Source organism: Vombatus ursinus, unplaced genomic scaffold, assembly GCF_900497805.2.
Source record: "Vombatus ursinus unplaced genomic scaffold, bare-nosed wombat genome assembly UNPS02014779.1, whole genome shotgun sequence".
In the NCBI taxonomy this organism is placed as follows: Eukaryota; Metazoa; Chordata; class Mammalia; order Diprotodontia; family Vombatidae; genus Vombatus; species Vombatus ursinus.
The window spans coordinates 13,964,058-13,989,800 of record NW_020954557.1 but is presented as its reverse complement, the minus strand read 5'-3'; the positions used below and the strand labels follow the sequence as shown (position 1 = coordinate 13,989,800).

The following is a 25,743-nucleotide window of genomic DNA, read 5'->3' as shown; positions in this document are numbered from 1 at the left end:
CCAGAAATTTCACTGACTGACTGACCAAGATACCTTAAATCAGTGGTTCTCAAACTTACTGGTCTTTATACCCTTAAAAAATTATGAGAATACCAAAGAACTTTTGGTTATGTGGGTTTTCTCTATCAATATTTGTCATACTAGAAATGAAGACAGTTTTCGCTATATGACTCCATGGACCACACTTTGAGAACTGCTGCCTTAAATCATTATGCTGGACGCCATCTTTGACACCAATGCCTGGCATTGCCAAGCCTCACAGTAGGGAAAACAGATACTGGTAGAAAAAGGAGAGTCACACAAACTCACTTTTCTTATTGGTTCACTAGCCTTCAGCTGTAGTCTCGAATTATTTTTTTTCCCACCATTTAGTCTCTGTTTCTTCTGTGTGACCTTTGAAAATTATTTCATTTCTTTGGTGTGAAAAATTATTTCATTTGCTTTGAGAACTCTGACTACTTCATTTTATAGATAAGGAGTAGACCAGGGGTAAGCAAATTGGCCCCCCGACCAAATCCAGCCAGCCACCTGTTTTGTACAGCCTGTGAGCTCATTGTTGTTGTTGTTCAGTCACATCTGACTCTTTGTGACCCTGTGTGGGCTTTCTTGGTAAAGATACTGGAATGGTTTGCCATTTTCTTCTCCAACTCATTTTATAGATGAGGAAACTGAGGGTTAAGTGACTTGCCCAGGGTCACATAGCTATGTCTGAGGTCAGATTTGAATTCAGGAAGATGAGTCTTCCTGACTCCAAGCTGACCCAGCAATTTATCTACTGAGCCACCTAACTGCCTTTGCCTATGAGCTAATGGAAGGGTTTTTACTTAAAAAAAAAAAAACCTCACAGGTCATAAAAAACAGGGCAGACAATACAAAAACAGGGGGCAGACCGTACAAAAACAGAGCAGGCTGGATTTCTCCCATGGGCCATAGTTTGCCAACCCCTGGATTAGATAATTACCCCCTCCCTAGCTTGATGGTTCTATCGTTGCTCTGATTGCATGTCTGGTACCAGAGGAAAGGTCCTCATGCAAGAAGCTTGAGAGCAGAATGGTGGCCACAAAGTGAAAGTCATCTACACTCCACAATATGAGGAGTTACTGAAAGGAGTATCCATACTGATAATAGCTAACATTTATATAGGTGATTACTATGTGCCAAGCACTGTGCTAAGCACTTTACAATTATATTATTTGATCCTCACCTGGGAGGTAGAGTGCTATTTTTATCCCCATTTTACAGATGAAGAAACCGAAGCAAACAATAAGTGACTTGCCCAAGGTTAGACAGCTGGTAAGTGTATGAGGCTGAATTCAAATTCTGGTCTTCCTGACTCCAGGCCCAGCACTCTATCCGCTGTACCAAGTGATTTCAATGAATGTTTATTATATGCCAGGCATTATACTAGGAACTGGAGATACAAAAATGAAAAATTACCTCAAGAAACTTAGTCTACTAGGGACATATGACTTGTACACCAGTAAGTATGATACACAGTTGTATGTGACAGGGACAAAAGAGAGACCCAAGTACTCTAGGAAAATATGAGGAAGGATGGATCACTTTTAATAGGAGAGATAGCTTCCTGGAAGAGGTGACACCTGACCTGAAACTAGAAAAAAGAGGATTTCAATAGATGGAGATGGAGAATGTGCTCCATGCATGGAGGAGGGGAGGAAAAGATTGGGGAAAGGAATGGGAAAAGTGAATGGAGCACATGGAGTACATAAAGAAGAACAGTGTGATCCTTGACACAGAAAAGATCAAAGTTATCTGGAACAGGTAAGAATACTGTACAAGGGATTTCCCTTACATAAGAGCTAATAAATTTGGTCAGTAATATACCTGCTGCTGTATTTCCCAAGGTTCCATTAAAAAAACAGGCAAATAGTGCACCACCTTTGTGGGAAAAATACTTAATTCAGTAGATCTCTTACAAACAACACATGCATTTCTTTTCGTTTGGTTATACTGACCAAGCTTCTGATGATCTTAGTGGAGTGACATAAAAAGGTTATATCCATAATTAATCATTACATGGACTGGGCAACCTGCAGAGGCATTATTACAAATTGGCACATAGTCCACATTCAGTGAAGCTTTGGCTAAGAAGTATGGTTTTGTTTCACAAGTTTAGGCCATGAGCACCAAATATTCAGATTTTCTTAGAGAATATCATAACGTCCCTGAAGCAACCTGTGCGACATAAGTCTCTGAGAAGAAATCCACCCAGTGGAGACAGAGCAGACCAGGCAGATCCCTTTCATGCTTTCATGCCTTCAATTATGGATAGAAGCCAAGATCAAAGACTACTCTTGGTGGTAGAGGCCAAGATCTGATGAGAGCAATGAATACAGAGACCAAGGGCTCTGCCACCGCACAAATGGCCCAGACAGCTTAAAAATTAGGAGGATTCTGGACTCTCTTGGCAAATGTCAGACATTAAAACAACTAGTAGACCTATCAAACATAAATGCAAGAATTCCCATGCATCTCATAGACAGGCAAGCTAAGGTAGTTCTCAGGATATGTCTATATGGGGAGAAGGTCCCCTGAGAGCTTGTTTTTAGTTAAACTGAATCCACCAAAATTTTCACCCAGTTATTGAATGTGTACTCATACCACCCACATTTACCAGCAGCCATTCCTGACTGTCATACTATCCACAGATATCACTAGACCAATGCACAAGAAGCTACCAACAAATTAAAGATTCAGTTCAGTTGTTTTTCAGTTGTATCTGACTCTTTATGACCATATTTAGGGTTTTCTTGACAAAGATACTGGAGTGATTTGCCACTTCCTTCTCCAGGTCATTTTACAGATGAGGAAACTGAGGCAAACAGAGTTAAGTGACTTACCCAGGGTCACACCATTAGTAAGTGTCTGCCCAGGGAAATTAAAGATAGACTCCCATAAAAACTGGAAAAGGGTTTTCCCTTCTCTGTTTCTTATAGATGCCCCCCAAATTAGGCATGTACTAATGCTTACAGATGGGTTAATAGTACCTAAAGTATAATGGTATTAGAGTTCACAGTTTTAACATTCTTTCATTGGGTTGAGGAAGAGTAGGCTCAACTTATTTCGTATTTATAAGTATTACAGAGATGATGTGTTGCGAGTGAGGAGAACTAGTCAGTTCCTCCCAAAACATCCTTCTTTTACCACAAGTGGTACCTTTTGTAGGGTCATGTGATCAAAGTTTGTAGGGTCATGTGATCATAGAGTTAAAACTGGAAGGGACCTCTTTGAAGCCATCTAGTCCAACCCTTTCTTTTGACAGATGAGGAAACTGAGACTCATAGAGGTCACTCACTTGTCTAAGATCACATATGTGGTGAGTCGATCAGTCAACTATGTTAAGTATTGGGGATTTAAAGAAAGGCAAAAGACAGTCCCTGTCCTTCAAGGCACTCACAGTCTAATGGGAGACACAACCTGCAAACAGCTATGTACAAACAAGATGTATAACATATGTATGTTACGTATATATGTATATATATGTAATATGTATGTAGTAAGATGGAGACAATCTCAGAAGGAAGGAAGGCACTAAGATACAGGAAGACTGGGAAAGGCTTCTTGCAGAAGGCAGGACTTAAGCTGAGACTTGAAAGAAGCCAGGAGTCAGAGATCAGGAAGGAGAGAACACCAGGAATGGGGGGAAATGCTCATAGTAAGATGGAAATTCATATGCAAGCAACAGCAAGGAGGTTAGTGTCATTGAATCTCACAGTATTTGTTGAAGTGTAAGGTGTAGGAAGACTGAAAAGGTAGGAAGGGGCAAAGTCATGGAGGGTTTTAAAAGCCAACAGGAGAGCTTTATACTTGATCTTAAATGTGAGAGGGAGCCACTGATGTTGATTGACTGAGCAAGTAACATGGTTAGACTAGTAGTTTAGGAAGATCAGTTTTATAGCTGAGTAGAGGACAGATTTTTATAAAGAGACTTGAGGCAAGGAGATCAACCAGCAGATTATTGCAGTCTAGACATGAGTTGATGAGGGTTTGCACAAGGGCGTTGGCAATGTCAAAGGAGAGAAGGAGGACATAAAAGGGAGATGTTACAAAGCTAGAATGGACAGGACTTGGAAATTGATTGGACACAGGGTGAGAGTGAGGAGTCAAGGATGCCACCTAGGTTGTAAGCCTGAGTAACTAGGAGGATAGTGGTAACCTCCAGAGTAATAGAGAAGTTAGAAGGAAGAGCTTTGTTTGGGGGGGTGGGGGAGAATGAGTTCCATTTGGATGTGTTGACTTTAAAATCTTTACAAAATAACCAATTTAAGATGTCCAAAAGACAGGTAGAGATGCCAGACTGGAGGTCAGGAGAGAGGTTAGGACTGTACAAATAAATCTGAGAATCATTTGCATAGAGTTAATAATTGAATCCATGGGAACTGATAAGATCACCAAGTGAAACCATTGAGAGACAGAAAGGAAGAAGTCTTAGGACAGAACCTCGGGGGACAAACCATGCTTTGTGGGTATGACCTAGAGGGAGATCTAGAAAAGATCACTAAGGAATGGACCCATAGATAGGAGAAGAACCAGTGGAATACAGTGTCAAAAAAACAAACAAAAAAAAAAACTTGTTGACTTTCAATAAAGTTGTTAAAGGCTACATAGAGTTGAAGAAGAATGAGGATTAAGAAAAGGACATCAGATTTGACAATTAAGAGATCTTTGGTGACTTTGGAAAAAAGAAGTTTCAGTTGAATGAGTTCAGAAGCCAAACTACATAGAGTTAAGAAGAGAATGAGAAGAAAATAAATGACAGCGTTGATTATAGATAGCCTTCAAAAAGATATAAGTCACAAAAGGAAGAAGAAATATCAAGTGAGAGTGTTTTGTGCATGGAGAAGACGTGGTCATGTTTATAGGCAGTAGGGAAGCCCCCAGCAGAGAGAGAGATTGAAGATAAGTGATAGAAGGAGGAAAACTGCTGGAGAAGATAGGATTGAATGGGATCGCTCATACATGTAAAGACAGGATTTGAACTCTGGATTCCACAGCCAGCAGTCTTTCTACTGTACTACAGTGTCTATTAGCTCCTCATAAGGTATGACTTCATCTCTAGTCCCCTCATCTCTGTCCCTCTGGAGGGATGGTTTTTTTTTCAATCTGGCATGAGAAGACAATAAGTAAAGAAAATGGCCAAGACACCACCTCTCATACTAGGCCCAATTCATCACAGCCTCCCCCTAACCCAAACTCCTAACTCATTTTCTCTAGAAAGGTCCAGCTCCATATTTCCCTCCTTGCTCTTGGAAATCATAAAAATGAATCAATAATTTTCTCTTCTATAGGTCAGAGCCCCAGCCAGGGAATCTGCACTGACAAATATATAGGGTGTCCTAAATGTCTCAGTGCAGTTTTAACCTATTAAAGCTTAACCCTGTACGTGACTGTTGTAAAATCTCTCTCCCCATCCCCCTGCCCTTCCTTCTCTCTTTCTCTTTCTCTCTCTCTCTCTCTCTCTCTCTCTCTCTCTCTCTCTCTCTCTCTCATTCTTCCCCTCCAAGATGCCCGTCTCTAGTATTGTACTTAAAATGAACCCAATTTAACTACATTTATCTTAGAAAAACAAGTTTTAGAATCAAAAAGAGAAACAGAAAGAAAACTCTTAAGAAATGGAGATTTGGGGAACAAGGATAGCACCTTTCATGGGAAGAGAAACAAAATAGAAGGGAGAGGAGAAGCATGAAAAATCATCAGCCTGGGCCTCAGCAGCTTGAACAGTTTCAACAAACCCCGAGACTGCTGCATGCTTCTGGTACTCGGCTCAGTCACACAACCTTGTCCTACATAGCCTAGCACTCTGCCTTCATGATTCCTATGGGTGTCTCTCTTGGTTCCCAGCATATATAGCTTCTTGTTGAAGCAACAGCAGCAGCCCTGCTACCTTCCTGCCAAGAATGCTATGTACCCATTCTTCATGTTGGCATGGGTAGCCCCAGATGTATGCTTTCAAGTGTGTTTCTAGCATGGTATATAGTAAACACTTAATAAATTCTTATTCTTTTCTCTTCTCCACCCCTTCTCACATGGATTTTATCTTCCCTGTCCCTTTGGAGCAGAAGGAGGCTACATTGTTGGCCTGCTCTGGCTCCAGTCCCTCTCAGGGTCAGGACAACGCGCCAAAGGAACAAGTAAAGGGAATGCTAGGGCTTTTGTCTGACGGTGAAGACATTGTCACCAGCCTCCTGTTATACATACCTATGATTAGATCTCAAATAGAATTAAGCTCAAAGAATACTTACTGAGTACCTACTGTGAAGAGAGTAACACGAAAGGGACAGAGAAATGACAGACCTCAAGGAGCTCAAGCTCTCACAGAAGAATCTTGTTTTCCCCAATAATCAGTATTTCTGTATTTTACTTTATTTCTGACTTGTCTTGTGATTTAACACAAGGATTGATTTGATGCTGAAGTCAAAATATTAAAAAAAATTAAGATGAAATAATTTAAATTTCCAAACTACATACTTCAAAAAGGATCTTCTACTTAATTTTCACCATGCTTTGGCTTCTCTCTCTACTAGTTCCAGTTCCTAGCTCTTTCATGAGCTTCAAATCAAGTTCCATATTTGGTCCCTTTCTCCTCATAAGCCAGAACTATCTTACCTGACTTGGAAGGTTCTTTATTCAACATTACCATTCCCTCTCAAATGAATGATAGCAAACTAGTTCCATTTCTTCTCAGGAAAGCTGGCAGCAGAATGGATCATTCTGGCCTAGAGTCCAAGCAAGCCTCACTGAGAAAGTCGCCCCTCTCTTGAAGGCACACTCTCATGAGGACACTTTGAAGATGGAGGAAGGGGGAAACAAATATCATCCACAAACCTAACTACCAAGTAAAATCGATTCTGCAAGTTCTTTCTTTCCTAGCTGTCAACCTTGCAGAAGCGAGTGTCCTGGCATGCCTTGAAATCAGGCAGAAGCTCTTTGCAGAAGCATTTATTCTGGGCAGATGACAAAAGAAAAAGTCAAAAGCTATCACAGTTGGACTGAAATAAAAATAACAGCATCAGTTTCTCTTTGCCTTTTGCTGAGGTAGGTGGTGTAAAGGAGGATTTTAAAATTTAAAAGAACGAACAGGTATGGTTTTTAACCCAATGGCATCCAGCCTGAGTTAAACATAGTTAATACTTTAAAAAAAATCCTTCCCCCTTGCTCTGAGGGGTCAGACGTTGCTCATGCTCCCGGTTAAATTTAGATCTGTGCACACCGGGCAGTTACTTTGCAATAATATTTTCCCTACCAGTTCACAAGAGGAGTTATTATCAAAAGCACTTTCTAAATTGGGACTATCAATTTTGTAATCTACTTGTCATGACATGACACACAAATGCTCTCTGCAACCTAGGCAAGGAAGGGGATTAGAAAGAGAATGTTGGCATGTTCTTTTGAACCTCTCAATGTTAGAGAGGCTATGCAGGATCTAAAAGACAATGTAGTCCAATCCTTTCATTTTACAGATGAGGAAACTGAGGCACAGAGAGGTTAAATAACTTACCCAAGGTGACACAGAAAGTAAATAGAAGAAGTGGGCTTTGAAACCAGTTCTCTAACTCCGCAGCAAGTAATCTTTAAAGTAAGGTCTAGAGAAAGACATTTTGGTGACAATAACCACAAATCTCTTACATTTACATAATCTTTCACAATTTACTAAGTGTTTTTCTCCCAATAGTTACTTGTCCAAGGTCACACATCTAAAGATGCCCATGCCTTCATATTATACACACACACACACACACACACACACACACACACACAGTCATTCCTAAAGATAATGTTGTCCAAGTTTTTATAAGCTTGTGATACAGCCTAACAGTATTTCTGGATGACTGGGTAAAAACTCTGTCATAGAAAAGTCAATCAATATTTATGTGAACATCCAAGGGAAATACTAAACTAGGGCAGCTTTCCATAAAGTAAATTGGCCACACAACATTTGGGGCTTGAAATATATTACCACAACCCCTAAGTAATGGCCTTGGGGATAAAAAAGTGGTCAGGGGAAATCTTGGAGCAAAGAGGAAACTGAGTCTATTTCCACAACAAAATTTCACTGCAGGCAATAAGTATTTTTCATACATGTCTGGCCTCATAATACCCAGTCCTTTCTTTCACCTTTTAGCTATGTAACCAAAGAGAGTTACTAACCCTCTTGGTGTCCCTGGAAACACTGAGTCTAGAAGTTACAGATGAGTTGCTGATCTGCATGGATGGAGAGAGTTCCCTACACTGCTGAAACCACATGTCCTGACCTTCCCACCATCACCACCAAAAAAAAAAAATGAGCAGTTGGAAGAAAGGCTAATAGCAAACGAAATTTTCTCACAACACCTTTTTTTCACATCAATGTAGAGTACCAGGTTTTACCACAACATAGTTTGGAAAACATTGAACTAGGGGCCCTCTAAGATCCCTTCCAGCTCTGAGTTAATTCTTCCAAGTTGTGGGTATTTAAAATAGAATATAAGATATGGGTGTGTTTTTCCCCAAAATGGTATAAAAAATTCAAATGCAGAAAAATATTTCTCTATCCACATATGTGTTGCATATAAATACACATGACCTATGTATGCATTTTAAATGTTCCACCTCTTTTAGATAAAAGGAGTCAGTGCCTTTGGAGACATATGTACTAGTCCTGAAACAATAGGAAAAGAAAAGCAAGTAGCTTAATGATGGGTTTTAAAATGATAAAAGGGTAAAGAAATTAATTTGATAGGCTATAAGGTGTTAAAGATACAGTGTCTCCTTTGGGAGGCCAAACAGTTGCTTTATTTTTTCTTAACAGTTAAGTGGAAATTTCTCACTAATACAATGACTCCTTATACATAGCCATCCCTAGGCGTACAAGAAAAGACATCTGTCTCAATTTCATTTATAAACAAGCCTTGCACGCAGCTTCTGATGATCCCACAGATTAACCAAGCTCCAAATTTTCACACAACTAATGTTCCCATCTAGAACAGGCCCCTGGTTTGACTAACTCTAAAGTCATAAGAACCCTCCTGGTGTGAATGTACGTGTGTTTCAAAATTAAAACGATTTTTAAAATTGTTTCAAAGGTAATCTCTTCTCTTGTAAGGCCATCTGTTGAAAGGAGACTAGAGAAATCAGGAGAAGAGAAAAAATTTCTCTCTAGGCAACAGGAGAAATAAATCCTTGAGGGAATGACAGGAATATTAGAGAGAGAGAGAAATGGCCATATTTCCAAGACAAATAAAATGAATATGTGAAATTTCACAAAGGTCTGGTGCAGCTTTCATTAATTAATCCAATCTGGACACTTAAAGGCACAGAAATCAAAGGAAGTTACTCGAGAAAAATAAGCTTCAACCAATGGTAAGACGCTTGTAACTAGGAATTCTGGACACAATATTTGCATCAGTGTAAGGCAATGAAAGCAAACAGCAGAATTCTTCAACTGAAACTATGTACCAGGTTACATACCAGTAAGAAGTTGCCTTCCTCTGTTGCTTCCCCTCACTACTTGCCTGCCTACCAGTAATTATTTGTCATCTTCTAAAAGTTTAATGTTGATTTAACCCTTTTTAAAGCCCCATCAGTAATGTCCCTATATTTACTACAAAGGCAATGAAACATGAAAAGACAGGGGGAAGGGAAAATGTTTTTGAAAGAATCTTTTCTTAGGAAGGGGTGGGAAGGATTGAGGGGAAGAGAGGAGCGGAAAAAAGTCACAAAGTCTCCTAGGAGGTATTAATAAGGGGAGACCATCCAGCTCTGGAAGAGGCGAGGGATGGAGGAACTAGACAGCTGCGGCTGCACATTGCAGGAAATGTCTCCTCTAAATCTGCAGTTCCAGGTCCCTTCAGGCCCTAGCCAGGAATGTTAACACCTTCCAAACGCTAAGTGAGACAGCCCCTGCTCCCAAAGCTCCTAACACAGATCTGGGCCAATGGCATAACAAAACCAGCAAAATAGGTACACAACCTCTCTCACGCTAGTTCTGGGCTCCTGTGAACAGAAATGTCAAACCAGTGACCTGACTCTAACAGCAGGGACAAACAAAGACGCCTCTTCATCCTTCTCCTGTACCTGCTTTCGGCTCTCTCTGAGGTGCAGACCATCGGCGAGCACCCGAGAGCAACTCTGCATAGAAGCAGACACAACCATGGGTGCACAACCACGATCATTCACAGCGCCAGACGCATACTGCAGCCCCATGTCAACTTACCACCAGTGCGGCGGCCAGACGCCAAGCTCTTGCCTCCAGGTTGGGGAAGGGAGGGAGGGAGAGAGCTTTCCAAGCAATTTCACTCAGACAGTGATGCCTCTCTCCACGCACCGACACTTCCCTCCAGCAGTGGCTGTGAACGATGCTGATTGCACCGAGAAAGGAAGCAGCTGGAGTCATCCGGTGCTTGCAGCATTCAGCTCCAGGCTGTTGTTGCTGCTGCTGCCGCTGCTGCCGCCGCCGATGCCTCTGCCGCCGCCACTTAGCGTAGGATTCGCCTCTTCCCTACACCACCACGGCCTAAAGAAGAGAGAGACGGAGAGAAAGAGAGAGGACAGAGATGCACTTCTCTCGTTAGCGACTGTTCTCTAGGCTGCCTCCGCCACCGCCTACTTCAGTAGCAGGCTTGCTCGCCCTCCGGTGTCCTGGCATCTTCTACTTCCCAACCAATATTAATCCGGGGGCTGCTTCGGTCCGCCCTCCTCTCCCTGTCTACGCTTCACCCCCCACACCTTCCAATTGTGTTGAGTCAGCAGCAGCAGCAGCGGCGGCGGCGGCTGCACCAGGGGGACCTGAAGCCATAGCGAGCCTGCTGCCTTGGCTCTGGAGAGGGAAGAAACCAGCAGAGGTGTTTTGTTTCTTGAGGGAGATTCAGGAAAGGAGGTGGAAGAAGAGGAGGAGGGAAGGAGGGACCGATTCCCGTGCAAGAATCCCCACAGCAGCCGCGCTCAAACCCTGGACTGGCCACAGGAGCGCCTGCAACGTCAACAGCGAAGCCAGTCTGGCTTCCAATTCTGTGCCTCTCTCCAGGCGTCACTGGCCAGGAGTCACCTCCTTCTCTCCGCCTCTGTCTCCTCCCTCTTTCCTTCGGCCCCCAATGCGCCTTCTTTTTCCCTCCTTCCCAGCCCGTTCTCCTCTCCACCTCTGTCTGGGTTCGCTCGCCCCGCAGCAGCCTGGGCGGTGAGTTGTCTACCTTTAAGGAGCGGGTAGCCGGGAGGATGCTGCCGAGAAAAACACTGCTGCAAGCCTCTGCGTCCTCCGCCTCCCCCATCTTTCCTCGCCCTTCTTCAAGATCTCTGCGTTTCGCCCTCCCTCCCAAGCACTCTTCTGTAGGGGTTCTTGCATCAGGTAGGCAGGCTGGAGAGTGTTGCTGGAGGAGTACGGGGCGGAGTGTTATGTACTAGATTGGATTGAATATTGTCCTCAAGGGGAGACATTACTGGCAACTACTGGTAGGTAGAACAGGTACAGCCACTGGCCTTAGAAGACACTCTTTCGCTTTCCTCACAAAGCTTAAGGACCTTCAGATTAAATCTGTAGAATCAAAGAGACTTTCTGTAACCACACTGTCCGTCTCTTTTTCCTCAAGACAGGGATACTTCTAAATTTTTCCAAAGAGGACCATGGGAATATAGATCTAGACGTATAAGGAACCTTCGAAATTATCCACTCTGGCACTCTCATTTTACAGATGAAGAAACTGAGGCCCAGAGAAATTGCAACCGGGCTGGCAGCAATAACATCTACCAGATTACACAAAGTAAAGATTGATAAAATAATCACTGAAGTCCTTGTACTACTTAGATGTTCTGAAAATAGAAATTGTTATTTTTGTTTTTGTTTTCAATTTTCCATTTCATCCATAGAGTTCAAATTCCAGTCTTCATTTATTAGCTGTGTGAAGTTAGTCAATGATTTAACTTCTCTGCACCTCAGTTTCCTCATCTGGAAAAAAAAGGGGGGGTAGTTGACAATTCAATAAATCAATAAGCATTTATTAAGCACCAGGCATTATGCTCGGTGCAAGAGATACAAATAAAAAAGTGAAAATAGAACTAGTCACTATGAGGAGATTATATTCTACCTGGAGGAGACAACATGTTCACAGAAAAGTAAATTTAGGATATACGGTATACAACTATAATAGGTTGTAGGAAGGAGTTACAACACATAAGCAATCAGGAAAGGCCTCCTGAAGTAGGTAGCACTTAGCTGAACCTTCAAGGAGTAAGGGGTTCTAAGAAGCAGAGCATTCAAGGTATAAGACATAGGCTGGGCAAAAGGCACATGGATGGGAAAAGGAATGTTATATGTAAGGAATGGCAAGTGAGTCAGTTTGTATGGTGGTTGCAGCAAGCACACTGATGGCAAATGTGCTGGTAAATGTTTAACAACTGGTTCTCCCCCCAAAAATGCAACAACAAAAAAAATGCACTCTTTTAAGTTTAATCTGCATTGCTAGCATTTTCTCCATCACTTTCTTAAGTTTAGACAATCAATAAAACAATAAATCAAGCCCTGATCTGCAGTGTTTACCAGTTTTCAAGGCAAAAAAAAAATTCACACTGAAAATTTAACAATAGACTCTTGCTGATTGGAACTGGTTCCAGCACAGACCTGAAAAGAGAATAATCTATAATCAACCTGGAAAAATAGACTGAAGCCAAATTGTAAAGAACTTTAAATGCCAAACAGAGAAGTTTGTATTTTATAGAGAGCCACTGAAGTTTTTGGAACAGGGAATTGATTTATTCAGAACTATACTTACAGAATATCAATATGTCAGCTGTATGAAAGGAAGCTAGATTAAAAAGAGGGAGGCCAGAGATTAGTTAAGAGGCTATTGCACTTGGCCAAGTCATAGGTAATGAGGATTGAGTATGAGTAGAGAGAGGAGAATGGACGGGAGAAAAGGTAGACTTGATAACTAATTGAAGTAAGTGTTAAGAGGAATGATTTGTGAAGGACTTCAAAGTTATAAACCTGGATGACTGGAAAATTGGTGGTGCCCTCAACAAAAATAGGGAAGTTAGAAGGAAGTGGGGTGGGTTTAGGGGAAATAAAATTAGTTTAATTTGGGGTATATTGAGTTTAAAATGCTTATAGTATACCCAAGTAAAGATTCCAGCAAGCCTTTGAAAATGCAAAAATAGAGTTCAGGAGAGAGATGAGAGCTGGATATGTAGATTTGGTAGCACTCTACATAAAATTGAATCCTGATGAGATCACCAACAGATGCAAAGAGGTGACCTTCAAGAATCCTTTTAGTCCTAAAAATTCTACCAGTTATCTATGAACTACACGGAAAAAAGTTTACTCTCTTCCACTCAATGGCTCTTCAAATACTTGGATAGCTATCATATCCTCTTGTAATCTTCCCTTCTTCTGGTTCAACATCATTATTTCCTTCAACTGTTGCTCTTATGGCATAGTTTCTAGACCATTCACTATCTATATTGCTTCCCTCTAGATATCTTCTAATTTATCAATGGTCCTATTAGAGTCTGGGCCTAAAAAGTACTCTAGATGTGCTATAACCATCAGAATTATTGCCTCTCTGATTTGAACATCATATTTTTATTGATGCAACCTCAGGTTACATACATTAGGTGTTTTGATGGTCATATCATAGTATTGTCTACTCTTGAACTTAGAGTCAATATCTTTATTAAATGTTGTATCCAGCAGGTATAGTTTTTGCTGATAGGTGGGTTGCAGCTGGTGAATCACTTGAGTTTGGGAGTTCTGAGTTTCAGTAGGGCTAAAAGCAATTAGATGTCCACATTAAGTCTGGCAGCATTATGAAAGAAACCTGGAAAGAACCACCAGGTTGCCTAAGGAGAGACAAACCAACCAAGGTTGAAAAACAGAGCAGGTGTTAACAGAATTTTACTGGGACAATCTCTAACCTGGGAATACTCAGAGCTGCACAAAGCAGGCCTAGAGACAGGAGTGCCAGTAATCAAGTAGTGGTTTAATTAATCAGTTTCAGAGTGGGGTATACTCCTTAGGGTGGCGTAAAGACAGAGCTTATACATAAATCACAAGTGGGGAAGGAGTGGGGAAAGGTGGATTACAAACAATTATTTCTAGGGCCTGAGTGGTTTCCCACAACAAGCCCACAAGCCCACAATACAGGTGTACTGGAGTCCTGTGGGAACAGTATTGTTTCAAGTATATAGGGGTTGTTGCTTAGTGGGGTACAGAATCAGAGTACTGTGATGGGAATCTACAATCTTTGATTCTCTTCACTTAACATACACAGGCGCAGGAATGTAGTGATTGTGAGAGCATTGTCAAAGGTTTGATCGATCATTTTAAGCTGTGTTGTAAGTCTCTGACTCCCAAGACAGTGTTTCCTGAAAAATCTAAATTATTAATGTATTCATTTTATGTATTATATTGATTAATATGAAAATAATAATTCCCTTTACACAGGTTAAAGTTTCCAAACTGATCCATATTGTGATAAAATTGTGAGTGGTTAATATACTTCTAAACTTGGAAGAAATAGGGAGACCAAGTCTGAAAAAAATTTTTAATTTAATTTAATTTTAATTTTAAATGGTACAGAATTAGGGTGTAGCAAGGTGGTGAAGTGGATAGAATGCTGGGCCTGGAGTCAGGAAGACTTGAGTTCAAATGCAGCCTCAGACACTTACTAGCTGTGTGACCCTGGGTAAGTCATTTAATCCTGCTTGCCTCAGTTTCCTTATCTGTAAAATGAGCTTGAGAAGGAAATGGTGAACCACTGAAGTATCTTTCCCATGAAAACCCCAAATGGGGTCACAAAGAGTTAGAGGCTTGAACCCAAGACTTTCTGATGCCAAAGTTGACTCTCTATTCATCATGACATGCTGCCTTTCCAGATAGTAATCTCTGATTCACATTTCATTGCCATTTATGTTTTATAAAGAGCTTTCCTAACAACAATCTTTTGAGACAGGTAGGGCAAGTCACCTAGGCCATGGTTTCTTCATTTGACCCAAAGGTCAGATCCAAATCTAATATTCTATCATTCTATGATTATTGCTATCATTGTGTTTGAGGCTTTGCTACTTTTTTTTATCAAAGTATCACACCTTCAAAACTATTAAATATATACTACTCTACTTTACAGAGCAAAAAAAAAAAAATTCTTGTCCTTATAAATTTCTGCCTCCTCCCTCCTTCTTTTAAAATCTCATCTCTTCCTCCTAATTGTTTTTCCCACTTTCCAGTTATCTCCATATTATCTTCTCCAATAGAATGTAAGTTAAATTAAAACTGCTCCCTCCAAAGTTATTAATGATCTCTTTCTTAATTGTCAAACCTAATGGCCTTTTCTCAAGCTTCATCTTTCTTAACCTCTCTGTAACCTTTGACACTATTGATAAACTTCTTTACCTTGATCCTCTGTTCTTCTAGGTTTTCATGACAATGCTTAATACTAGTTCTCCTTCCACCTGTCTAACCATTCCTTCTTGGTCTCATTTGCTGGATCTTCATCCAGGTCAAACCTACTAATGCTCATGTCCGCCAAGGCTCAGTCTTGTGCTTCTCGTTCAATCCTACCTCATTTGATGATCTCGTTAGCTCCCACAGATTCAATGAGCAGCTTTATACAAAGTATTCTCAGATCTGTTTATCCAACTTTAATTCTTCTCATGACCTCCAGTCTTGATATCCAACTGCCTATTGGACATCTTGAACTGAATGCCCTATAGTGAAGAAAGAAAAGAGAATTTATACAAGGCCTACTATGTGCCAGAAACTGTGCTAAACTTTTTACAAGTACTATCTCATTTGATAATCATAACAAGCTTTTGAGGTAGGTGTTATTATTATCTCTGTTTCACAGTTGAGGAAACTGAGGCAAACAAAGGTTAAGTGACTTGCCCAGGGTCTCAAAGCTAGTATGTATCTGAGACAGAATTTGAACTTGAGACTTCCTGATTCCAGGTCTAATACTCCATCCACTGTGCCAGCAGCTGCCTCCATCATCTTAAACTCAATATGAGCAAAACTGAACTCTTGTCTTTGCTCCAAAACCCTCATCTCTTTTTAATTTCCCTAGAGCTGTCCAGAGCACTGCCACCTTCCCAGTTACTCTACCTTCTCCCACCACTCCTTTCCTATATCCAATCAGTTAGTAAGTCCCATCCATTCCACCTTTCTATCCACTTCCTGCTCTCCTCTGATGCCATCACCATTCTTGCACGTATTCTCATTACCTCACACCTGGACTATCACTGAGCTTATAAGGCAGGTTCCCCAGAGACAGTTACCCCAGGCTCAAGGTACTCTGTATGTCTATATCTCAAAAACTATAGTTCATGAGCCCCCACCAATGTGTTCAACTTTAATAACAAGTCGAAGGACATAATTAGTTCAAAGAAAAGGTATTTAATAAAATAGCATAATAAAAAATTGACAATAAAGCATTTCCTCCCAAAACCTGGGGAACTTTCCTCCAAATACACATTCTATTTGCAATAGCTACCAAGAGGAGGCCCAAGTTGCTAAAGACCTGGGAGTTTTATTTCTTCCAAGTAAAGAAGAAGGCATTCTTATGGCAGGATGATGACTAACAAGCAGAACTTCTTGTACAGTGGGACTTTTAAAAAAGCTCCCTGAATAGGGACAAGAAGAGAGCTTGTAACCATGATAGAGAGGCAGAAGCAGACAGGCGGAAAACTCTTCCCAGAAGATGCAGAAGTCTCTTTGGAAGCTGGAACCTTTTCCTTTCCCTGACTCATAACTCCACTTATTAAGAGAATACAGTAGATTTGGGCTGAATCCTGGCTTCCTTGAGAAATTACCCATTATATCTCCCTTTTGTATTCTTGCTCTGAACAATGGGCAACAAAGTTAATTACTGAAGGTGGCTTTTTTTTCAACTCAAGGAGGAAGGAAGATTGTGATTCATAATAACCTGAGCTGGAATTCATTGATCAAAGAAGATTTAAACAATATTGGGAGGTGAAAACTAACTAAATGATCCCCTAGACCAATTCCATGCAGCAGAGCTGGTGCCCTAGGAAACTAAAGTTCAAATAGACTTAAGGCTTAGGATCAGATCCTTCAGAGAGCAGAGATACAAACCCCACTTTGGCTTAGCAAGTGAACAAGTCTTAAGGCTGGTATTCCAAGAACAGAACTTCCATGGTGGTCACAGTCAGTCAAGTCTGTCAGATGGTTAACAAGTATCTATTAAACTCTTACTAGGTGCCAGGCACTGTGCTAAGCATTAGGAATACAAAGAAAGGCAAAAGACAATTTCTGCTTTCAAGAAACTTGCATTCTAATGGGAGAGATAACATGCAAATTATGGTAGATACAAGATATATGGAGTGCAAATGAAGGTAATCTCAGAGGGAAGGCACTAAGGGTTTTAGGTCCAGAACCAGGAACTGTCTCCTATAGAAGGTGAGACTCAAAAGTCTCAAAGGTAGCCAAGGAAACCAGAAGTTGGAGGGGAGAAGGAAGAGCATTCCATGCATGGGGGACAGCCCAACAAATTGGGAAATCGAGCGTCATGAATGAGGAATAGAAAGACAACAGTATTGCTGGATGGTAGAGTTTAAAGGATGTTCCAGTCTTCAAAGAAGCACATGGGGAAACAGCACAAAACTGTCGCAATAACTGAGACAAAAAGGCCACCAATTAGAAATTCCTCTCATAGGGGTACCTGGAAGGTGTGGTGCTGGCAAATAAGATGCAGGTACCTCTCACAGAGGCACCTGGGAAGTGCTGTCCAAGGGAAAGAGGACATGGTGATAAGAGGACAGAGGTAGGAAAGACTGCAACATGTCATCTGGAATAAGGACAATCAAGAATGATTTCAGTAAGATGGGAAGAAAGCAGGTGGAGAGCTGAGGTTTCAAATCAGAAGAGATTGCCAGTGCATCTTTGATGGATGATTTATTCTGTTCGTCGAGTTTTATTTTGATCTTTTATGGGTCAGTTGGTCCTGTCTTCTTTTTGTTTAGATATAAGCTCAGTACACCACTTCATGACCATACCTGTACAAAGTAGAGGTGGTTGACTACATGGTCTGAATTGAGGGATATTTGATAGGTTCTTCACCTACCAGCTGATTGCACTGCCAAAAATTCTACCATTAATCATTCACTAATTCAGATTAAAATATTGCTCTAGGCTTCTGCTTATAAAAACACAACTACCCTGGAGAATTGGTACAATATAAATGCTATCCCTAATTATTCACACCTTAGTGTGAATTTACTTACCAGATACTTTCCTTTGTGAAAGCTAGATAGCTGAGATCAAGGTACTGAGAAACTAGAAGTTTTGAGGGAAGGGATAAGTGATTTTGAAATAAGGAGCAGTACTAAGGAAAGCCACCCCGGGTAGGCTGATACAATGGAAATTTGCCACCTGGAGGTATGGGGTTTTAGGGTGGGGAATGGGGACTGCATTTAATTAGTATAGAGAATTACCAAGGGAAATTCTCTCTACCAATGCAGGTTAGTACCTCTTCTGCAAGTTAGAGTTGTCTAGAGTACTGAGGAGTTGACTTTCCCATGGTCACATAGTCAAGGTTTGTCAGAGATTGCACTTGAACCTGGCTCCATAGCCAACTCTCTAGCTGTTACCTAACCTGTTTAAGTGTGAGGATGGGTGCTCAAAGGAATAACAGGAGGTTGCCAAAGACAAATTGTGCCTACTTTGTAATTTTGCCTAGAACTGACCCTACATACATAGACATATTTCTCATTTCTCTTCTGAATTTCCCTTTTTGATTGATCTTTGTACTGTGATACATTCTCAAATATTTCCCCTGGTCTGACATGGAGTAAATTAGACTAAGGGATTTCCATTCTCCCTTCAAGAGATAAGTCAAAAAATCCATTAGATTTTGCTGCTGAGATTTTTACAGATTTTTAGGTCTGTAATGGGGGACTGGAGCATGCACAGAGGGTATTAGTGTGATAAGCTTACTCAAATTCCCCATGGAGAGAAACTGGAGAGCCTGCTTTCCAGGCGAGTTATGATGATGTTTAAAAGAATTACCTTGGATAGGCTGTGGAGCATGCATAGACATTCTGTAACTGGTTCCATGCTAGTTGTATGGTGAAGAGGCATTCAAAAAGGCCTATACCAGGGGTAGGGAACCTTCAACCTCAAGGCCACATGTGGTCCTCTAGGTTCTCAAGTACAGCCCTTTGATTGAGTTCAAGTTTTACAGAACAAATCCTTTTATTAAGGGGATTTGTTCTGTGAAATTTGGATTTAGTCAAAGGGCCACACTTGAGGACCTAGAGGGCCACATGTGGCCTTGAGGCACAGGTCCCCACCCCTGGCCTAAATCATCTCAGGCTCATCTTTTCCCCTCATTCTCTTCAGCTGCACTGTGTGTAGTTTGACTACGCTGACGAAGAGACACAATATCATGGGAGGAAAGACCTTGAGACTTTCTCCTCATAGACAGCATGCAGCCTTTGACCTTGGCCTCTATATTTGTACTTTTCCATTTTAGGTGAAGGGATTGAAGTCTCTAATCTTGTGAGTCGGGGAAAAAAAGGCAGGAAAGAAAGGATCTGCACTTCCCATAACCCATGTTTTATAACACTGGGCCTAGAGTCAGAAAGACTCATCTTTGTGAGTTCAAATCTGCCTTACTTGCTAGCTGTGTGACCCTGGGCAAATCACTTAACCTCACTTAACCCTGTTGGCCTCAGTTCCTCATCTGTAAAATGAGCTGGAGAAAGAAATGGCAAACCACTCCAGTATTTTTGCCAAGAAAACCTCAAATGGGGTCACAAAGAGTCGGAAATAGCATCAAAGTTCAGAAAAGCAAAGAGTAAAGTGTCCTACCCAGGAGTAGTTCAGAAGAGAACTAACCTGACCATCACGCTGCATTTATATGTAAATTGGGTGAAACCCATGCTATCTAGAAACTGAGCTAAGAGTGAACTGACTCTCCTCAGAGACTGAGTATGATAAGAGAGAATGTGTCCCCAGCTGTTGAAAGTAAATTTTTATACTTTTGTTCTTGTTACATCTTCAAAATCATTATCTGTTTGTAAAAGCTAAGTGATGTTGAGTGGCTAAATGTAATTGGGAAGCTAGTCACTGGCACCTAACAATGAGAAGAACAGAGGGATGAGGGCTCCAGTCATTGACAGTAGAAGAGACATAACCCAAACCCTTGGGGCACCCTAGGACCCTGAAGGACAGAGATATAGCCAGCTTGGATATGGAAGAGTGAGCACATTTTCTACAGATTTTTCTGTGTTGTGTAAAAATCCATGAATGGATTTTTACATGTATATATTTACTATACACAAGGCTCAGTGTTATGGGAGAAACAAAAATGTGAGTGTCCTTTGGGTTAAAAAATACTTCGGGAGCGAATGTTCATGCTATTAAGCCTTTATATGTGTAAAGCTGTACCTTTCAAAGTTTTAAGGGCTACACCCACATAACCAAGTAGCCATCAAAACTAGTGGAGCAAATAGAGAAGCAGAGGTAGCCCACTGAGGCAGAACCATCCCACACTGTTAGTGCTGTCCCGCTCCAGGCCAGAGGGCCAGAGTTAACTCCAGAACTATTTCCTAACTACAGCCTGAAATTAGGTGATAAGGCAAGTAGAGTGGTTTACTTTAGATTAGTGCTAATGGGAGGGGCAGGGAAAACAGCCCCAAAGAATGCTAGACAAATCTAGAGAGAGGACTAAGTACAGAGAGAAGTGGAGTTGCTAGAAGATGAAATGGTTTAGGGGACCAAGTATGTGCAAAAGAGAACTACAGAACTACAGGTTTCAGGTACAATGATTCCATGGGCCCACCTTCAGTTCACTGGCAATGTCTCTTTGCCACACCCCACACTTAGCTTTCCCTGCCTAACCAGCGCACTATAGCTGTACTCTTATCCCACCAAAAAAGTCAGAGACTAAAGACCCAAAAAAAGATGCAAATCTTTGCTGGTGATGGGGCCACCCATCTCATGTATCAGAGTGGTCTTTGGCAGAGATTGTTTTGTGCATGTGGCTAACATTATGTTCCAATCCAAGTCTGGGATTTGACAAACTTCTGATTCGTGGGTGCCCTGGGCTGCTTTCCTACTTTCTCCTCTATGCAAAATATGTGTACTCCTAAGGTCTTGTCCACTAATCTCCATTCCAGGACAATTTGTCCAGACGGTGCATGTTCCTGGGAAGGAAGGCCCTTGAGGAAACTGTCTGTTCGTTTGTTAGGGGAAAAGAGACTAGATTAGAACTGTCTGGAATGGGAACAATTTACTGTGGATGTCAGCATCCCCTGACCTCTGACTCCAACAGGTCCTAAGGGAAAAGGAATGTGACTGCAAAGGTATGCTGTTGATATTAAGATGCTTCAGAGATAGAAGGTGGATAAAACATACAGGTTCTATGGTCCATAGTGTGGGAAAGTTCTCTTTATCTCTCTCACCACCATAGGGACAAGGATTGTCTCCTGGAAAGGAGACAAGTGATTACAATGCTGGGACCTATTTGAAGGTGCCAGGAAGTAGAGAGATTGCTAGTTTGTGGCTAGTGGTGATGAAGGAGACTGGCCATAGTGAGCAGGAAGCAGACACCAGTAGTGGAGTATGGGTCAATCAGCAGACATGTGCTTGGCATCATCATGTGAAAAAGCCAGTATTGGGAAGAAGCAAGGGAAACTGAGAGGCCCAGGAGTCACCCTGTCTCACCTGGGGGCTCCCCACCTTGTATGGTGATTGTGGCATTAGTGCTGTATGTTTCATCCTCCTCCCAGTTCTACACCATTCTGCCCAGCTCTTCTCTTTTGTGTAGACAGGGGCATGTAGATATGGATGCATGGGTATGTTTCCCTAAAACCAGGTCACCTCACAACACTCCTAAGAAATGGATATTTCTCATTCTTGGATATTTCCAACCCTTGCAAATTCAACAGTTTGGGAGAACACAAGTTGGTTCTGGCTACTCAGTAAGAGGTACTTCCTACTACTATACCACTTCTCAAAGGAGATGTCCACTAATAGTATCAGCCTGAGTCTGAAAAGCTGTGTCCAACTGACCAGATGATCTGGACTCTGGGAATACAGATCCAAGGTGAATATGAAATACTCTACCAGACCTTGATGTATGGAAGTATGTGAAGATGCCAGTTTTCCTGTCATCTCAGGAAAAGGGATCCTTTCAGGAGATACAGGGGAAGAGATACAGATACCACCATTCATAGCACAGAAAATTCCTTTCACTAGTGGAAGCAACCCAAGAAGTGATAGATAAATAATAATTCAACAAACGTATTTGGGGGTGCCAAGAAATAAGCAGGTTGCTGGTGCCTGGCAGTTGCTGGTAGAGGGGACTGGCCTTGGTATGGAGAAGACTGAGTCGTTGGGTGTAAATCAGTTGTTTACAACTGATTAATGGTAGAAAGAACAATATATCACTGGACTTGAGATGATTCAGTAAGTTGCAGGGAAAGAACAGCAGGGATTGAGGGATGTGGTTATGCCAATGATGGTTTAGCCTTGGGCCTCTTCGTCCTGAGGGATGACCATGGGATGTTCATGAAAAATGTATGACCCAGATCTGCACCAACACCAAGATCATATAATATCTAACAGTGCAGAGTGATTGATAATGATGTATTAACACTAGATCTAAGCTAATATTCTTTATTAAATCGTATTAGCTGAGCTTCTCATGTTTACTTCCAGAATAGGTGTCACCACACTGGCAATCTAACACTCTCAAGGAAACAACACTCACTGAACTTGTGTTTTGTTACAGTTAAGTTCTTTTAATGGGTTCCATGCCCAAGTCCAAGTCCAAGCCCAAGTTGAATGGTAGCAAGACCTGGCACACAAGATCCCTTACCCCCAGAGAAACACTCATCATACAATTCTAAACCCTACTCCCTCCCCAAGACACAAAGGGAAAGAGACCTCGGATGTCCAGCCTTGAAGTCATCCCACTCTACCATGATGAAGTCCTACCTGTCACTTTTTCTCTTCCTCCTCCAAGTACTATTATATTATTTAAACCAGACTTACAAAAACTAGCAATGAAAGGTTCATTTCCCTCCACTTTTATTTGCAGACAGCCCCCAAATGGAACAGAAACTGAGGAAGTAAGTTTAGTTTATATGATTCAGTTGACTCAACTAGACTGGATTTGATATTACTACATAAAGATTGCTTGTTCATACTACCTTCTTTTCTTAATGGCCTCATTGCTTGCTCTGTGACTTTGACAATGCTAAGGAAGGTCTGAGCCCAAATACTGTTATGGAAGGCATTTAAAATGTATGATTTCTCATTTGATCCTCACAACAAGCCTATCATGTGTCTTTGGGAGCAGTGTTGGAGAGGGGATCATTATACCCATTTTGTAGATGAGACAAATGAGGCACCAATATGTTAAGTCACAGAACAAGTCAGTAGTAAAGCTCAAATGATAGCCCAAATTCCTGACTCCCAGTACCATGCTCTTCCCTCTGTAGCTTATTTTGTCCTTAACTAAAATAAAATATATTTTTAAAACACCTTTTTCATGACTCCCCAAAGAATAACCCTATTCTGATCATTCCAGTTTCCTTAGCGGTCAAGGATCACTACACGTAGTCTGCTGCTTGGGGGTTTCATTCCTTCTACTCCAAGCTAATTTAGCCTTTCTTTAGCAGTATGCATACAAGAAATTATCCTTGTTTGTTTATTTCTCTCTCTTCAAGCATTATTTACAAGTGAAACAATAAGAAATGTTAAGAAATATAATACAAACATGTGTATCTTTCAACTGGGAAAGAATTGTCCTCTGTAACCTAAATAAAAGATTCTATGTTGTTTATTATCTGTTTATGGAAGGAAAGAAGAAAGGAAGGAAGAAAAATAGAAGGAAGGAAAGGAGAGAGGAAAGAGGAAAGGAAAAGAAGGAAGGAGGGAAGGAAGGAAGGAGGAGAATTTACTAAGTTATTCTACCTACTATGTGCCAGGCACTGTGTTAAATGCTTTACAAATATATTATCTCATTGATTTACAAATTGTGTTAAAAGTTGTATATTGTTCTGGTTCCCCTGGCCAGCACTTATTTTTTCTAGTCAGTGTAGTAAGTTTATAAGTAGCCAGTATAAAGTAACAATAGCAGTAAATAAAGTTGCAAAGGGAAACCTAGAAGTCATGTACAAATCATCCCAAAGATCAAAGTCTCATAATTTGCAAACTATCATATATTTACCAAAATTCACATCCTGAGAATGTGTGCTAAATCAGGGGAAGTCATCTAGGCCTTCCTGTCAGCGACATATGGTGCTTTGCTATGTAAATCTCAGATAAGTTCCAGGCATCCACAACAAGACTAACAAATCACCAAATGATGCTGATAACTTTGAGATGACATGGATACATTAATGAACTAACCCCAAGGTGGCATAGATAAGAGTTTGTCCCCCACAAAAAACACTTATAAAATTATACCTCAAACTCCTACCCCACCCGCAGCAGTCTTCCATCTCCATTTGGGTTCATGCTTCGACGTGCTCCCAATTCTAATCCATAGTTATATGAATTACTCTTTGTAATTTTTTTCCTCCCCATTCTCTTCCTGCAGCTGACTGGCTCTCTCCACCACCTCACCCCTATCCCTACACCATCTTTCTCTGGGTCCCACTTGTCTCTATACTTTCTTATGGCATTTGCCCCAGACTATTCTGTATCTTATTAAAGTATAATTGAAGCATTACTGCCTGCTGTCATCTTGGTCTTTCCTGGAGAGTACCTAAAGTACCAGGTGTTCCTGCCCCCATTTCATAATTCCATAAATTAAATGTTGTTGTTCAGTTGTTTCAGTCATGTCTTACTGTTCATGACCCCATTTGAGGTCTTCTTGGCAAAGATATTGGAGGGGTTTCCCATTTCCTTCTCCAGCTCATTTTACAGATGAGGAAACTGGGGCAAAAAGGTTAAGTAACTTGCCCAGGGTCACATAGATAGAAAATGTCTGAGGCCAGATTTGAACTCACTAAGATGAGTCTTCCTGACTCCAGGCCCAGCATTCTATCCATTTTTCTACCCAGCTGTCCCCCACAAACTGATTATCAACTATCTAATTTGAAGAGGCATAAAACATGTAGCCAATGCTTGCTAAAGAAGTTTTTCACTGTCATGAAGGCTGTCCAGTGAAGGATCCAAATGTAAGAGAGATTCCCTACAGATGGAGAGTTTCTGCAGGTGCTACTATCTGTGGATGACATCATACTGGTTGCCTCAAGTTATGGATTGTTGCATAGCCTCCTAAAAGAGATGGCCTCATGGGTCATACAGTGGATGAAGAGATATCGGTGGATGGATTGAGAGACTAAGGAAAGACAAAAACACAGAGAAACTGCCCAGGTAACCATGCGTGGTCCCTTCTTCTTCTTCCTTCCAAAATACACAATTCAGCCACAGTATTATAATGGATCCACCTAACACCAGTTTTTATATTCTGCCTATAGGCAGCATCACAGTGGGAGAAAGGCTATTTGGCTTGGCAACAATTGCTACCTTCCTTTGTCAAAGATGGACTTTGCTGCTTACCTGATGATGTTACTACAATTTGGATGATATTTTGATAAATTGCCTCTCACCATTCTAGATTCTATGTCTAGATTCTATGGTCCTCTGGGCTCCCTTAGACCATGGTTTCCCAACCTGGGGAATGCATACCCCTGGGTAGTACAGGAAGCTTATCTAGTGGGGAGGGGTATGAATTTAAGCTAAGTATTAGAATGTAATCTCTTTGAGAGTATGAACTATAT

At 41.2% G+C, this 25,743-nt stretch overlaps 1 protein-coding gene across 2 annotated transcripts in view; it reads right to left on the bottom strand.

The window, feature by feature from the left end:
- The window catches only part of HECW2 (HECT, C2 and WW domain containing E3 ubiquitin protein ligase 2), a 433,607-nt gene extending 423,338 nt beyond the window's left edge, over positions 1-10,269 (bottom strand). For both annotated transcript variants that reach the window (XM_027865816.1, XM_027865818.1), the window contains exon 1: positions 10,214-10,269. The gene's annotated coding sequence lies outside the window, so the exon portion shown is untranslated. The remainder of the gene's footprint in view (positions 1-10,213) is intronic.
- Positions 10,270-25,743: the final 15,474 nt, after the last annotated feature.